This window comes from Neophocaena asiaeorientalis, unplaced genomic scaffold, assembly GCF_003031525.2.
Source record: "Neophocaena asiaeorientalis asiaeorientalis breed wild unplaced genomic scaffold, Neophocaena_asiaeorientalis_V1.1 scaffold573, whole genome shotgun sequence".
Lineage (NCBI taxonomy): Eukaryota > Metazoa > Chordata > Mammalia > Artiodactyla > Phocoenidae > Neophocaena > Neophocaena asiaeorientalis.
Window position 1 is genome coordinate 486,876 of NW_020172453.1, and position 15,551 is coordinate 502,426.

At 39.6% G+C, this 15,551-nt stretch overlaps 1 protein-coding gene across 1 annotated transcript in view; it reads right to left on the minus strand.

Moving 5' to 3' along the window:
- ERAP1 (endoplasmic reticulum aminopeptidase 1) overlaps window positions 1-13,792 on the minus strand; it is a 125,906-nt gene extending 112,114 nt beyond the window's left edge. Inside the window, exon 1 of the mRNA XM_024737666.1 lies at window positions 13,672-13,792. The gene's annotated coding sequence lies outside the window, so the exon portion shown is untranslated. The remainder of the gene's footprint in view (window positions 1-13,671) is intronic.
- Between the last annotated feature and the right edge of the window lie 1,759 nt (window positions 13,793-15,551).

Genomic DNA, 15,551 nt, shown 5'->3' on the forward strand with positions numbered 1-15,551 from the left:
CTGGACACAACTTACCCTAGGACTACTCTGTCCCTTACTTGATTAACAAACATCTTAAAGAGAAAAATACAAGTCACTTATGCCAGCAACTCTCCCACATCCAATATCCTACAAATAGATTTCGGAAAGCTTGTAAAAAAAGTGACCCATGATTTAATCTGTGTTAACAAAACTTCCAGTTGATGAAGCTATCAATGAGAGCACTCTGAGAGGAATCATTTGTGCTCCCCCAGGTTTTGTCACCATATGTGATATTGGAATTGACTCACCTTCCCAAGGATGGGCATATAAATATCTTAGCAGCTAGCAGGTAGAAAGTTTATGCTTACTGGAATGTTATGTTACCCCACTGTGTATATACCAAGAGACAGATGGACCTCCATTCTCTTCTCAATAAAGTCAAGAGATCCATCCATACTAGCAGGATACCAAGGTACCTGGTGGCAAAATCTTTGGGGAATATTGGTTCCTAGTGCAGGAGTATATGTAAACTGGGATAGGCACAGAAATCTACCAGCCACCATTGGTCAAATGGCTAAAGAGACTGCAAAAAGCATTGCAGCACAACAGACACCCCTAAATTCCTTAGCCCACATAGCATTAGGTAGCAAAATCGCCTTACATTTTCTAATGGCCAAAAAAGGGGGTGTTTCTACTATTGCTCACACTGTTCGTTGCACTTATATCAACAACTCGGGAGAAGTTGAGATGCTCTTGGAAAAAATTTTCCAAAACGCAAAATGGTTACAAGATGTAAGAAAGACTGATCCTTTAAATGATCTGTTTATTTAGCTCCCTTCAGAACTAGGCAACCTTTTCTGCTCTGCTTTAGAAATGATTATTGTTTTCATAATAGGTATCATTATTCTTTTCCTGGCTATCAAGTTACACATGGCATGTATCACCGCTTGCTTCAACTTTACTACCAAAAGCATTGGTGTACAATGATTGTACGGCAGACTGGGATGATTGATCAAGTGCATAATATACAAAGTGTTTCCCCATCAACATATCCTTCTATGCTTGTTTACTACATTTGATTAATTTTACTCAATTCTAAAGTTCTATGATGAGGGAAACAATATCACAAAACTGAATGGTTCTTAATTTTAAAGCAGCTTTACGAGGGGGAATTTATGCTCTAATCCAAACTGAATGTTGCATTTTCATATCAGATGACACATGAAAAATCTAATGACACATGAAAAATCAAATCTCTGTATTGAAGGATCCCCTTCCTAATCTAAATGAAATCTCAGGTAAATAATTCAGTGCTGGCATTTTGGGTTTAATCTCTGTTCATGACTTTATTACTGTTGTTGTTGGCTATATTGATTGTGTTCTACATTATTTATAGAGTAATAATCCCTGTGCTTTTCAATGTATGTTCAAAGCTCCAACTAAAATAATAATGCTTAAATGATTTGAAACTATTGATCATATCTATAGTTCTATTTAAGACAATGGACACACACAATGCACATATAGGATAAAACTGGCATAAGTCCTACTGGACATCCTAGAATTGACAATCCAGTCCTTGCCAAGCATTCTACTAGTATAACTCCCAGAAGAAGAAAGAAAAAACTGGGCTGTTAAGTCCCAGCTTAGAGGAACATCATAGATTCAGGGCAGGTGAGAAACCACCCTGGCAGCAAGGGACCAAATGTTTGGTCACATAACGCTTTCTATTGAAAGATTTATGCTCCAAAGGGGGGGAATAATGAGGAAAAGTCATAAATTTCTCTACGGCAGGACAATCAAACTAAGTCAGAATGGCAACACACATGCTCCCATTTGTGATGGGCCTTTTTCAACACGCTGTGTGCATCCACACTACGTATTAACCAGACCTCCTTAAGGCAGGAAGATATAATCAACCTTGGAGAAAAATGGTCCCTTTTTCCTGATGCCAGAGTTGTTATTTTTAAGATCAATATTACTTTTTCATCCTGTACAGGGGTCGCATTGACCTAAAGGCTCACTCTGTATGTGCATACCTGACCAAAACATCTCTGAAGAACTTTACGTATAATGTTAACCTGTCAATATAATTCATAATTCTTTGTCCCAAAAATGTGTAAAACTGCATCTCTACCTTCTGACCAGTAGAAGCGTTCTCAGAGCTTATGAGAGTTTGTCCCCAAGTTATAATCCTCAATTTGGCTTGAATAAAATTTTCTTTTTTTCTTCTTAGCTTGATTGTTAATTGAATTTTCATCGACACACTCGTCTAGTGCAAAACACTTATATGAGGAAGGCAACTTAGCAATCTCATCTCTTAGAGATGGGATTTTTTTTTTTCCTATCACTTTGCTCATTTTGTATCATTCCCCTTTTCAAATTCTCAACATCCTTTAAGGTCCAGTTTATATTCCCTCTTCTCCTCAAAGCCTTCTTTGACCCCAGTATACTATAAATTCTATACATAAATCCCTAAGGGCAGAGGCACGGGGCTGGACAACACTGTATTTCTTACTGTATTCATCTCTACCTCCTTTCTCCAAATCCCAAAACTTAGTGAGCTTTCAAAAATGTTTCCTCAACATAGAAATGAAGAAATGAATGAAGGAAGGACTTCAAATATTTCAAGAGATTGAGAAGAAAATGTAACACTGGCACACTTCTTGGCTCTGCTGGGAATGGTATTTACATAATCACAATATTTAATTGTACTTACTGATTTTCAACCTTTAGAGCTGACCTACAAGGAAAATAGCTGAATATTTAAATATGATTATATGACAGGTTATAAATATTATCTTAACACTGTAAAAGTGAAGATCTGCTTGGTAGAAGATGGGAATGGAAGTGGGGAGAAGAGAAGGTGGGAAGATAATACCCTCATGTGGGAAACAGTGGAGCTTTGTGGGTCTGGATTCAGCCTGCCTGGTCCCTCTGCCACCTTACTACCCTTGTGACCTGGGGCAAGTCATCCTTTACTTTTCTCATCATAATTTAGGAATGATACCTGATAGAGTTGCTATAAGGAGTAAATAAGATAATCCATGTAAAATGCTTAGAACAGTGTCTGACACATAGTAAATACCCAATAAATTTCAGTCATTATTATTTTACATATTCAAGCACAAAAAGATACTATCTAAAGTTGATGGAATCAGAAAACAAGGTTTACACGTATTGCATAAGGATATAAAGGTAACAGAAGAACTAAAATAGAAGTGGTAAAAAAACTTGGAGTAGGAGGGGAAATTGAGGAAAGTAGAAATGAACTAAATCTTCATATTTCAAACCGGGGAGTCAATAGATACCATTTTAAGATACACTGGTCCAAAATACTATTTAGAATTAGGGTTAAAACCATCAGAAAACAAAACAGAAAAGCTTACAACTGGTTGCTGCTGGGAAGTGTAACTCGAAGGAGGAAGGAGTAGGGAAAGCTTCTGCTGCTTTTCATTGTGACTTTTCTGCTACTTGATTTCTTATCATGTGCACATATTGTTGGGATTTTTTAAAAGGTGAAAGCGTTCATACACATACACAGATGCTTCAAACAGGGACAAGAACTGTTTCACTCTCTGGCTGTACCTAATATGGCACTTTGCCAAAACGTATACACAATAAATGTCTGTTAAATAAATAATGTTGCCACACTCACCTGTATTTAAGTAAGGTTTGGTGGTTATTTGACACTGTTACCTTCCAAAGCAATATGATTGCCCTATTAATATGGTAACTAAGCTAAACATTATTTAACTTATGCCAAATATGTCAACCCGTGCGTCTTTTTGTTTTCCCTTAGATTAGCAAACAAGTGCTTCCTTCTTCTCTCAAAGTAACACTCAGTGTTCTCAGCACTTCAAGGAAAATGAATGTACATTGAAAATGACATGTTTCTCAGTACAAAAAAGATGATAGTGGTAAAGTTTCCGGGTTAGTTTGCTACTTTTTGTATGCATCAAGTTGGTACAAATTGCATGGAAATGTTCTATCAAATGATAAACAGAAGTCATACTTCAGGGTTTAAGGTTATTTTTCACAAAATATAATTGTAAAGCAAAATGTTAAGTCAATTAATTATAAAAGAGACATATAAACCCTTGGAGGGATACAATGCATTGAAAAGGAATTCTGCTTTTGAGTCAACTGTATTATATCTGATTGTTTAGATTTGAGTCTCTTAAAGATGCAAGTTCAGTAGTAACTTCCTTAGAACACTGGAAAGATTTAATAGATTGAGCAAGGGAACAATACTATTCTTTTCAAAGTGACTTACTTAGGTGTAGGTTAAAACTTTAAAAATTTTCTTATCAGAGGTCCAATTCATAGGACTATGTGTGTGTTCAGTGATAATCTTATTGATAGATACATGGAAATCTAACCAAGTGATTTGAAAGACATTTGGGAACTGATCAGAGAACTAAAAACATTAAGAACAAATCCACATGAGAGAAAACATACGTAAGTATTTCACACATGGAGAGCTTCAAGGACCAAGAGAGAGCTGGGTAAGAAGTATCCTGAGAAACAAATTTATTTTTCCCCTTTCCTTCTAGTCACCTGCCTCTACCATTGATCCTAGAAAAGATCCAGAGAAAAACAGGAGGTGAAAAAAATGAAGAGAAAGAACACAACATTATTGAAGGCAATGGGGGGAGAAGGGGCAGGAAAGTATTCCCTCTCAACTTCCATTGACTTTTGTCCATTTAATCAACCTGGTTGCACAATTTTAAAAAAAAATTTTTTTAATTAACACAAGAAGGAGAAAAAGGAGGAAAAAAGTATTTTTTTCTGTAGCAAATATTTTTAATACCAAAAAAACCTATGTGGAGCTAAAAACAAAAAGTATATTTCCCTCTGGAAGAAAAAAATCCTGGATTAAAGCTAACGATTTATTTAAGTATTTCACCTTTTGTGCTCTCTCTTTCCAGAACTCTTTCTATGGTCTTTTAGTCAATAATTAACAGGTACAAATGGTGTGACGAGGGTGTGGTCCCTGAGATAATGCTGGGTTCTCTTGCCTTAAACTGATATGTGACCTCTTCAATCCTCCTTGTATCTTCAAAAGGAGTGAAATTCTTATCCAAATAAAGGAAGAAGTCTCTGAATATTCTTGCAGACACAGGAAAATCACTCAAGACCTGCATCTTGTAAAAAATTTTCTATTTGAAAAATGTGATTAAAGCACTCAGCCAGGACAGGTTTGAAGGGAGGTACAATTCCTTCATTGCTAATGTCCCCACTGATATAAAGAAAACTATACTCCCAAAGCATAGTTATTCGAGTATCCAAATTATATTTAGTAGTAGACTTCTATAAGTTCTGATCCCTAGTCCTCAACTTCACAAATCAGAAATCCAAGCCTGTAAATCTGATTATCTTAGGTCTGGGTTGTACATTAGGTGAACGTGTCTAATTGCTTTTTGGATTGTGTTATTTACCACAGTATGTATGTTTGCATGAGGCGTTAGCAAGCACTATGAAAAATGATTCTCTGCAGTTACACTTGTCACCACTAGATGAAGCTACCACTGCTTTTGCTCTCCTCTCAAGAGAATTTGTTGGTTAGCTAAATGACATTGATGTGGAATTTAAATTTAGGGTTACTCAAAAACTGCTTTGCTCTGAGAGTAAGGTGACAGGTCTATTTTGCTAAGTTCAATAAAGTTCAGAGAGCTAAGTATTAAAGTGTACATAAATGGCCTTAACACTGTAACCCAAGACTTCTCTAGTTGATAATTTTTTATTTCAAAAGATAGACTCATCAATCTCTACACTGACTACTTTTATACCAATTATTGGCTTCAGGGAGGTATAAACAAGGTACAGGCGTGGAAAGAGAAAGCCTCTAATTCCTCTTACATAAAACTGAGAATTAACTTACTTAACATAATTTCAAAAGTATAAACATGATCCCTCCCACTTTTACATAGTTTACAAATTAACTAGAGGGTAACAGGTAGATCAAGAATTTCCATAGGAGGGACCTTCAAGATGGCAGAGGAGTAAGATGTGGAGATCACCTTCCTTCCCACAAATACAGCTACATGTGGAACAACTCCTACAGAACACCTACTGCACGCTGGCAAAAGACCTCAGACTTTCCAAAAGGCAAGAAACTCCCCACATACTTGGGTAGGCCAAAAGGAAAAAGAAAAAACAGAGACAAAAGAATAGGAATGGGACCTGCACCTCTGGGAGGGAGCTGTGAAGGAGGAAAAGTCTCCACACACTAGGAAGCCCCTTCACTGGCAGAGACAGGGTGGGTGGGTGTGGGGGAAGCTTTGGAGCCATGAAGGAGAATGATGCAGCAGGGGTGCAGAGGGCAAAGTGGAGAGATTCCCGCACAGAGGATCAGTGCCGACCAGCACTTACCAGCCTGAGAGGCTTGTCTGCTCACCCACCGGGACGGGTGGGGACTGGGAGCTGAGACTCCGGCCTCGGAGGTCAGATCCCAGGGAGAGGACTGGGGTTGGCTGCGTGAACACAGCCTGAAGGGGGCTAGTGCACCACAGCTAGCCGGTAGGGATTCCGGGAAAATGTCTGGACCTGCCTAAGAGGCAAGAGACCATTGTTTCGGGACGTGCGAGGAGAGGGGATTCAGAGCACCGCTTAAACGAGCCCCAGAGATGGGTGTGAGTCGCGGCTATCAGTGCAGACATCAGAAACGGTCATGAAACAGCAACACTGCTGCTGCAGCCACCAAGAACCCTGTATGCAAGCACCGGTCACTATCCACAGGCCCCTGGGAGCCTGTGCAGCATGCCACTGCCAGGGTACCATGATCCAGGGACAAGTTCCCTGGGGAGAACACACGGTGTGCCTCAGGCTGTTGCAACAACACACCGGCCTCTTCCGCCGCAGGCTCGCCCCACATTCCAATTATGACTAGCGTACCCTTCCCTCTCCGCCGCCTGAATGAGCAGGAGTCCCTTAATCAGCCATTGCTTTATCCCTGTCCTGTCTGGGCAGGAACAGATGCCTGAGGGCAACCTACACACAGAGGCAGGGCCAAAAACAAAGCTGAACCCCAGGAGCTATGAGAACAAAGGAGAGAAAGGGAAATTTCTCCATGCAGCCTCAGGGGCAGCGGATTAAATCCCCACAATCAACTTGATGTACCCTGCATCTGTGGAATACCTGAACAGACATTGAAAGATCCCAAAATTGAGGAGGTGGACTTTGGGAGCAACTGTAGACTTGAGTTTGCTGACTGCAACTGATTTGTTTCTGATTTTTATGTTTATCTTAGTTTAGTTTTTAGTGCTTGTTATCATTGCTTAATTTGTTTATTGGTTTGGTTGCTCTCTTCTTTTATTATTATTATTAATAATTTTTTAAATGTATTAGTTAAAAAACTTTTTATTCTTTCTTTTTTTCTCCCTTTTCTTCTGAGCTGTGTGGCTCACAGGGTCTTGGTACCCCAACCTGGTATCAGGCCTGAGTTCAGGACATTGGTGCACCAGAGACCTCCCAGCCCCATGTAATATCAATCGGTGAGAGCTCTCCAAGAGATCTTTGTCTCAACGCTAAGACCCAGCTCCACCCAACAACCAGCAAGCTCCAGTGCTGGACACCTCATGCCAAACAACTAGCAAGACAGGAACACAAACCCATCTATTAGCAGAGAGGCTACCTAAAATCATAATAAGGTTGCAGACACCCCAAAACACAGCACCGGATGCGGCCCTGCCCACCAGAAAAACGAGATCCAGCCCCACCAACCCGAACACAGGCACCAGTCCCCTCCACCAGGAAGCCTACTGAACAAGCCACTGAACAAACCTCACCCACTGGGGGCAGAACCAAAAACAATGTGAACTACGAACCTGAAGCCTAAGAAAAGGAGACCCCCAAACACAGTAAGTTAAACAAAATGAGAAGACAGAAAAATATGCTGCAGATGAAGGAGCAAGGTAAAAATCCACCAGACCTAACAAATGAAGAGGAAAGAGGCAGTCTACCTGAAAAAGAATTCAGAGTAATGATAGTAAAGACGATCCAAAATCTTGGAAATAGAATGGAGAAAATAAAAGAAACCATTTAAAAGAAACTAGAAGAACTAAAGAGCAAAGAAACGATGATGAACAACACATTAAATGAAATTTAAAATTCTCTAGAAGGAATCAATAGCAAAATAACTGAGGAAGAAGAGCGGATAAATGACCTGGAAGATAAAATAGGGGAAATAACTACTGCAGAGCAGAATAAAGAAAAAAGAATGAAAAGAATTGAGGACAGTCTCAGAAAGTTCTGGGACAACATTAAATGCACCAACATTCAAATTACAGGCATCTCAGAAGAGGTAGAGAAAAAGAAAGGGTCTGAGAAAATATTTGAAGAGATTATAGTTGAAAACTTCCTTAATATGGGAAAGGAAATAGTCAATCAAGTCCAGGAAGGGCAGAGAGGCCCATACAGGATAAATCCAAGGAGAAACATGCCAAGACACATATTAATCAAACTATCAAAAATTAAATACAAAGAAAAAATATTAAAAGCAGCAAGGGAAAAATAACAAATAACATATGAGGGAATCCCCATAAGGTTAACAGCTGATCTTTCAGCAGAAATTCTGCAAGCCAGAAGGGAGTGGCAAGACATATTTAAAGTGATGAAAAGGAAAAACCTACAACCAAGATTACTCTACCAACAAGGATCTCATTCAGATTCAACAGAGAAATTAAAACATTTACAGACAAGCAAAAGTTAAGAGAATTCAGCACCACCAAACCAGCTTTACAACAACTACTAAGGGAACTTCCCTAGGCAGGAGACACAAGAGAAGGAAAACACCTACAAAAACAAACCCAAAACAATTAAGAAAATGGTAACAGGAACACTCATATCAATAATCCCCTTAAATGTTAATGGATTAAATGCTCCCACCAAAAGACATAGACTGGCTGAATGGATACAAAAACAAGACCTGTATTTATGCTGTCTACAGGAGACCCACTTCAGACTTAGGGACACATACAGACTGAAAGTGAGGGGATGGAAAAAGATATTCCATGCAAATGGAAATCAAAAGAAAGCTGGAGTAGCCATGCTCATATGAGACAAAATAGACTTTAAAATAAAGACTATTACAAGAGACAAAGAAGGACACTACATAGTGATCAAGGGATCAATCCAAGAAGAAGATATAATAATTGTAAATATTTATGCACCCAACATAGGAGCACCTCAATACATAAGGCAAATGCTAACAGCCATAAAAGGGGAAATCGACAGTAACACAATCATAGTAGGGGACTTTAACACCCCACTTTCACCCATGGACAGATCATCCAAAATGAAAATAAATAAGGAAACACAAGCTTTAAATGATACATTAAACAAGATGGACTTCATTGATATTTATAGGACATTCCATCCAAAAACAACAGAAGACACTATCTTCTCAAGTGCTCATGGAACATTCTCTAGGATAGACCATATCTTGGGTCACAGTCAAGCCTTGGTAAACTTAGGAAAATTGAAATCGTATCAAGTATCTTTTCTGACCACAACACTATGAAACTAGATATCTATTACAGGAAAAAAGCTGTAAAAATTACAAACACATGGAGGCTAAAAATTACATTACTAAATAACCAAGAGATCAGTGAAGAAATCAAAGAGGAAATCAAAAAATACCTAGAAAAAATGACAATGAAAACATGACGACCCAAAACTTATGGGATACAGTAAAAGCAGTTCTAAGAGGGAAGATTATAGCAATACAATCTTACCTCGAGAAACAAGAAATATCTCAAATAAACAACCTAACCTTACAGTTAAAGCAATTAGAGAAAGAAGAACAAAAAAACCCCAAGGTTACCAGAAGGAAAGAAATCATAAACATCAGTTCAAAAATACATGAAAAAGAAATAGAGGAAACAACTGCAAAGGTCAATGAAACTTAAAGGTGGTTCTTTGAGAAGATAAACAAAATTGATAAACCATTAGCCAGACTCATCAAGAAAAAAAGGGAGAAGACTCAAATCAACAGAATTAGAAACGGAAAAGGAAAAGTAACAACTGACACTGCAGAAATACAAAGGATGATGAGAGACTACTACAAGTGACTATAAGCCAATAAAATGGACAACCTGGAAGAAATGGACAAATTCTTAGGAAAGCACAACCTTCTGAGATTGAACCAGGAGGAAAGAGAAAATATAAACAGACCAATCACAAGCACCGACATTGAAACTGTGATATAAAATCTCCCAACAAACAAAAGCCCAGGACTAGGTGGCTTCACAGGCAAATTCTATCAAACATTTAGAGAAGAGCTAACACCTATCCTTCTCAAACTCTTCCAAAATACCGCAGAGGGAGGAACAGTCCCAAACTCATACTATGAGGCCACCATCACCCTGATACCAAAACCAGACAAAAATGTCACAAAGAAAGAAAACTACAGGCCAGTATCACTGATAAACATAGATGCAAAAATCCTCAACAAAATACCAGCAAACAGAAACCAACAGCACTTTAAAAGGATCATACACCATGATAAAGTGGGGTTTATCCCAGGAATGCAAGGATTCTTCAATATACGCAAATCAATCAATGTGATATACCATATTAACAAATTGAACAATAAAAACCATATGATCATCTCAGTAGATGCAGAAAAAGCTTCTGACAAAATTCAACACATATTTATGATAAAAACTCTCCAGAAAGTAGGCATAGAGGGAACCTACTTCAACATAATAAAGGCCATATATGACAAACCCACAGCCAACATCATTCTCAATGCTGAAAAACTGAAACCGTTTCCTGTAAGATCAGGAACAAGTCAAGGTTGCCCACTCTTACCACTCGTATTCAACACAGTTTTGGAAGTTTTAGCCACAGGAATCAGAAAGGAAAAATAAAAGAATCCAAATCGGAAAAGAAGTAAAGCTGTCACTGTTTGCAGATGACATGATACTATCCAGAATGCTAAAGATGCTACCAGAAAACTACTAGAGCTAATGAATCTGGTAAAGTAGCAGTATACAAAATTAATGCACAGAAATCTCTTGCATTCCTATACACTAATGATGAAAAATCTGAAACAGAAATTGAGGAAACACTCCCATTTACCATTGCAACAAAAAGAATAAAATACCTAGAAATAAACCTACCTAAGGAGAGAGCAAACCGGTATGGAGAAAACAATAAGACACTGATGAAAGAAATTAAAGATGATACAAACAGATGGAGAGATATACCATGTTCTTGGATTGGAAGAATGAACATTGCAAAAATGACTATACTACCCAAAGCAATCTATAGATTCAATGCAATCCCTATCAAACTACAAATGGCATTTTTCACAGAACTAGAACAAACAACTTCACAATTTGTATAGAAACACAAAAGATCCAGAAAAGCCAAAGCAATCTTGAGAAAGAAAAACGGAGCTGGAGGAATCAGGCTCCCTGACTTCAGACTATATTACAAATCTACAGAAATCAAGACAGTATGGTACTGGCACAAAAACAGAAATATAGATCAATGGAAAAGGATAGAAAGCCCAGAGATAAACCCAAGCACATATGGTTACCTTATCTTTGATAAAGGAGTCAAGAATATACAATGGAGAAAAGACAGCCTCTTCAGTAAGTGGTGCTGGATAAACTGGATAGCTACATGTAAAATAATGAAATTAGAACACTCCCTAACACCGTACACAAAAATAAACTCAAAATGGATAGAAGACCTAAATGTAACGCCAGACACTATAAAACTCTTATAGGAAAACATAGGCAGAACACTTTATGACATAAATCACAGCAAGGTCCTTTTTGACCCACCTCCTAGAGAAATGGAAATAAAAACAAAAATAAACAAATGGGACCTAATGAAACTTCAAAGCTTTTGCACAGCAAAGGAAACCATAAACAAGATGAAAAGACAACCCTCAGAATGGGAGAAAATATTTGCAAACGAATCAACGGACAAAGGATTCATTTCCAAAATATATAAACAGCTCCTGCAGCTCAATATTAAAGAAACAAACAACCCAATCCAAAAATGGGCAGAAGACCTAAATAGACATTACTCCAAAGAAGATATACAGATTTCCAACAAACACATGAAAGGATGCTCAACATCACTAATCATTAGAGAAATGCAAATAAAAAGTACAATGAGGTATCACCTCACACCATTCAGAATGGCCATCATCCAAAAATCTACAAACAATAAATGCTGGAGAGGGTGTGGAGAAAAGGGAACCCTCTTGCACTGTTGGTGGCAATGTAAATTGATACAGCCACTATGGAGAACAGTATGGAGGTTCCTTAGAAAACTAAAAATAGAACTACCGTACGATCCAGCAATCCCACTACTGGGCATATACCCTGAGAAAACCATAATTCAAAAAGAGTCATGTACCACAATATTCATTGCAACTCTATTTACAATAGCCAGGACGTGGAAGCAACCTAAATGTCCATCATCAGATGAATGGATAAAGAAGATGTGGCACATATATAAAATGGAATATTACTCAGCCATAAAAGGAAATGAAACTGAGTTATTTGTAGTGAGGTGGATGGACCTAGAGTCTATCATACAGAGTGAAATAAGTCAGAAAGAGAAAAACAAATACCGTGTGCTAACACATATATATGGAATCTTAAAAAAAAAAAAAGGTTCTGAAGAACCTAGGGGCAGGACAGGAATAAATGCACAGTCGTAGAGAATGGACCTGAGGATATGGCGAGGGGGAAGGGAAAGCTTGCACGAAGTGAGAGTTGCATTGACATATATACACTACCAAGTGTAAAATAGCTAGCTAATGGGAAGCAGCTGCATTGCACAGGGAGTTGCTTTGTGACCACCATCGCACAGGCAGGTGCTTTGTGACCACCTAGAGGGGTAGGATAGGGAGGGTGGGAGGAAGACGCAAGTGGGAGGGGATATGGGGATACATGTATAGTTATAGCTGATTCACTTTGTTATACAGCAGAAACTAACACAACATTGTAAAGCAATTATACTCCAATAAAGATGTTTAAAAAAAAAGAATTTCCATAAAAGAAGGTTGCAGGAGCAGCAATCCAGCTGGAAGGACCTGGCGCAGGGTGTTTGTAGTTAAAATTGCATATAAAGAACATGGTTAGATGATTCTCTGGATAGTTCAGGGAGAGAGCTGAAGGAGGCAGTGAGTATTGAGATAGGAAAGACTAGACGTGAGTGGGAGGAAAACTACTTAATCTTCTGACCATTAATTTTGTGGAGCTACTGCATAGTGATCTGACATCTAGAGAGACTAAAACAGTTTTGGTAAATGAGGATGGTGACCCGGCAAAAGTTCTAGTAAGACCCTTTCTGAGGCTTAGGGAAGTCTATTGGGAGGGGCCAGGGCACGGGGAGGGTGTTTCCACTTGCAGTAATGGCTCGCTATGTAACTGGACCAACCTCCCTCTACTCAAGACAACAATAAACACTGACAAAATATGAAAACATCTTCTTTAAAGCATCAAAGACAAAGAATTACCAAGCCAAGACTCAAGGGAGAATAGAAATCCAAGAGGTATTTAAGGATGCTTTTTTGCACCCGGGGTGTATGCAGGTTTGGAAAAAGAAACCGAGGAGCTGAGCTAAGCTTTTGATAGCCTCACAGAACCAAGGGAGATAAAACCTGAGTCCAAGTCCCGCTGAGCATAAAGAGAAAGAGAAAAGCAGTCCCTGACATCCGAGAGATGAACTGGCACTCACAGCAGCCTTGGTGTTCTCCCGTCAAACATAAACAATTTTGGGGCTTCCCTGGTGGCGCAGTGGTTGGGAGTCCGCCCGCCGATGCAGGGGACACGGGTTCTCGTGCCCCGGTCCGGGAAGATCCCACATGTCGCGGAGCGGCTGGGCCCGTGAGCCATGGCCGCTGAGCCTGCGCGTCTGGAGCCTGTGCTCCGCGACGGGAGAGGCCACAACAGTGAGAGGCCCGCGTACTGCAAAAAAAAAAAAAAAAGTGTGAAACATAAACAATTTCATGGACCATCACCATCAGCCAAGACCATTCTTGAGACTATGATGGATGAAGACAAAAACAAGCTGACTCCACAATCATGTTTGAACACAGGCAAAACACGAACACTGTCATAGCCACAAAAATGACAAAACATCTTCATATCCTGACTGATATGAGTGACAGCTGTTTCTTTACCAGTTACAGCCTTAGGCTTGGTCTGCTCTTCTCTCCTTATTAAGATGCTTAATCATAGAATTACCCCCCTTCCTGAGAACATCTAAACCAAAACAAAGCCCTGCTTCGACAGCCCTCCCACATCCCGTAAGTCGTTCCTAACACTTTCTGAGGGGCCCCACGGTTCCCCACCATGTACATTATCCTTTGCTGCAATGAGTTTAAAAAAAAAAAAACCCAACTTATTAAAAAGCCACTAATAATTTTTTTACATAGCTGGGCAGGGGATTTTTTTTATTACTCTAATATTCTTGAGCTTTGTGCTGGGACACAGTTACCTGGAAACAATTTGATCCTTTTGGATCTTGCGTTAAGATTTGTTCAATGGGACTGAAGCAGTACTTTATCTAGGGCTAATTGCTCTCCGCTACTGCGGCAAGACACCTCTGGGTACTCGACCTGTGGGCATCTTGAGGTTCTCCAAGCTGACCGGCGGACGCAGGTCCTTCTACTTCCACGAGCTCTGTGTGCGCGCCGTTCGCCAAGACCTCTAATCTTTTCCAGTGGTTCAATCTCTGGCTCCGGTATTTTCTGCACACGTATGTGCTGCTCAGTGATCAGCTGAATACTCAAAGGGAGCCTCCAGCAGAGCCCCAAAGTGTCCTTTCTCTCTTCCCGCTTTCTCTCCGCCCACCCTTTCTCGTTGTCTTCTCTCCGCCCACCCCTTCTCGTTGTCTTCTCTCCGCCCACCCCTTCTCGTTGTCTTCTGTCTTGTGAACGCTACTTTCTTGCCCACCCACACTCAGCTGCGCCTACGTCAACTCAAAAGGTCCGCTAGGCTCCGCCTCGGGTCTCCCCCCTGCACAGCTGCGAGGAATCTCTCTCAAGGCACTCAGCTGGCCCCTGTCACAGCCCTAACCTCCTTTGTTTCCATCTCTTCGGGGATCACTACTTTCACTTGCCCGATAGTCTTACTTTCACTTGCCAAACAAAGAATTCAAGAAGAACTGTCTTTTATACATTTTGGGGGTAAGGGGGCATTGTTTCAAGTGACAGGATAAATTCCAGTCCCTATCCTATCTTGGCCAGAGTGGAAGTTCTTATATACCTTTAAGTCTTTAAATTCTAGGAAGCCAAGAAATACTGATTTACTAATCAGTTGGTTTTAGCAGTTGGAAGCATAAATTTTTCCTTTCAAAATAAAGTATTTGACAAGCTCAGAATCACTCTTGTTTATTTTGCAACCATGTTGTTTGACAATGTCACCAGTTATTTAGGTAATCTTTAATTGGAAAATGACAGAAGCACCAGAAATTTTCATTTGGCTATTAAATAGAAATTTTAAATGTGGGTACACTTATCCCTCAGCATGCCTGGGGCATTAGTTCCAGGAGCCCCCCCAAACACCAAAATCCTCGGGTGCTCAAGTCCCTTCTATGAAATGGCATGGTACGAT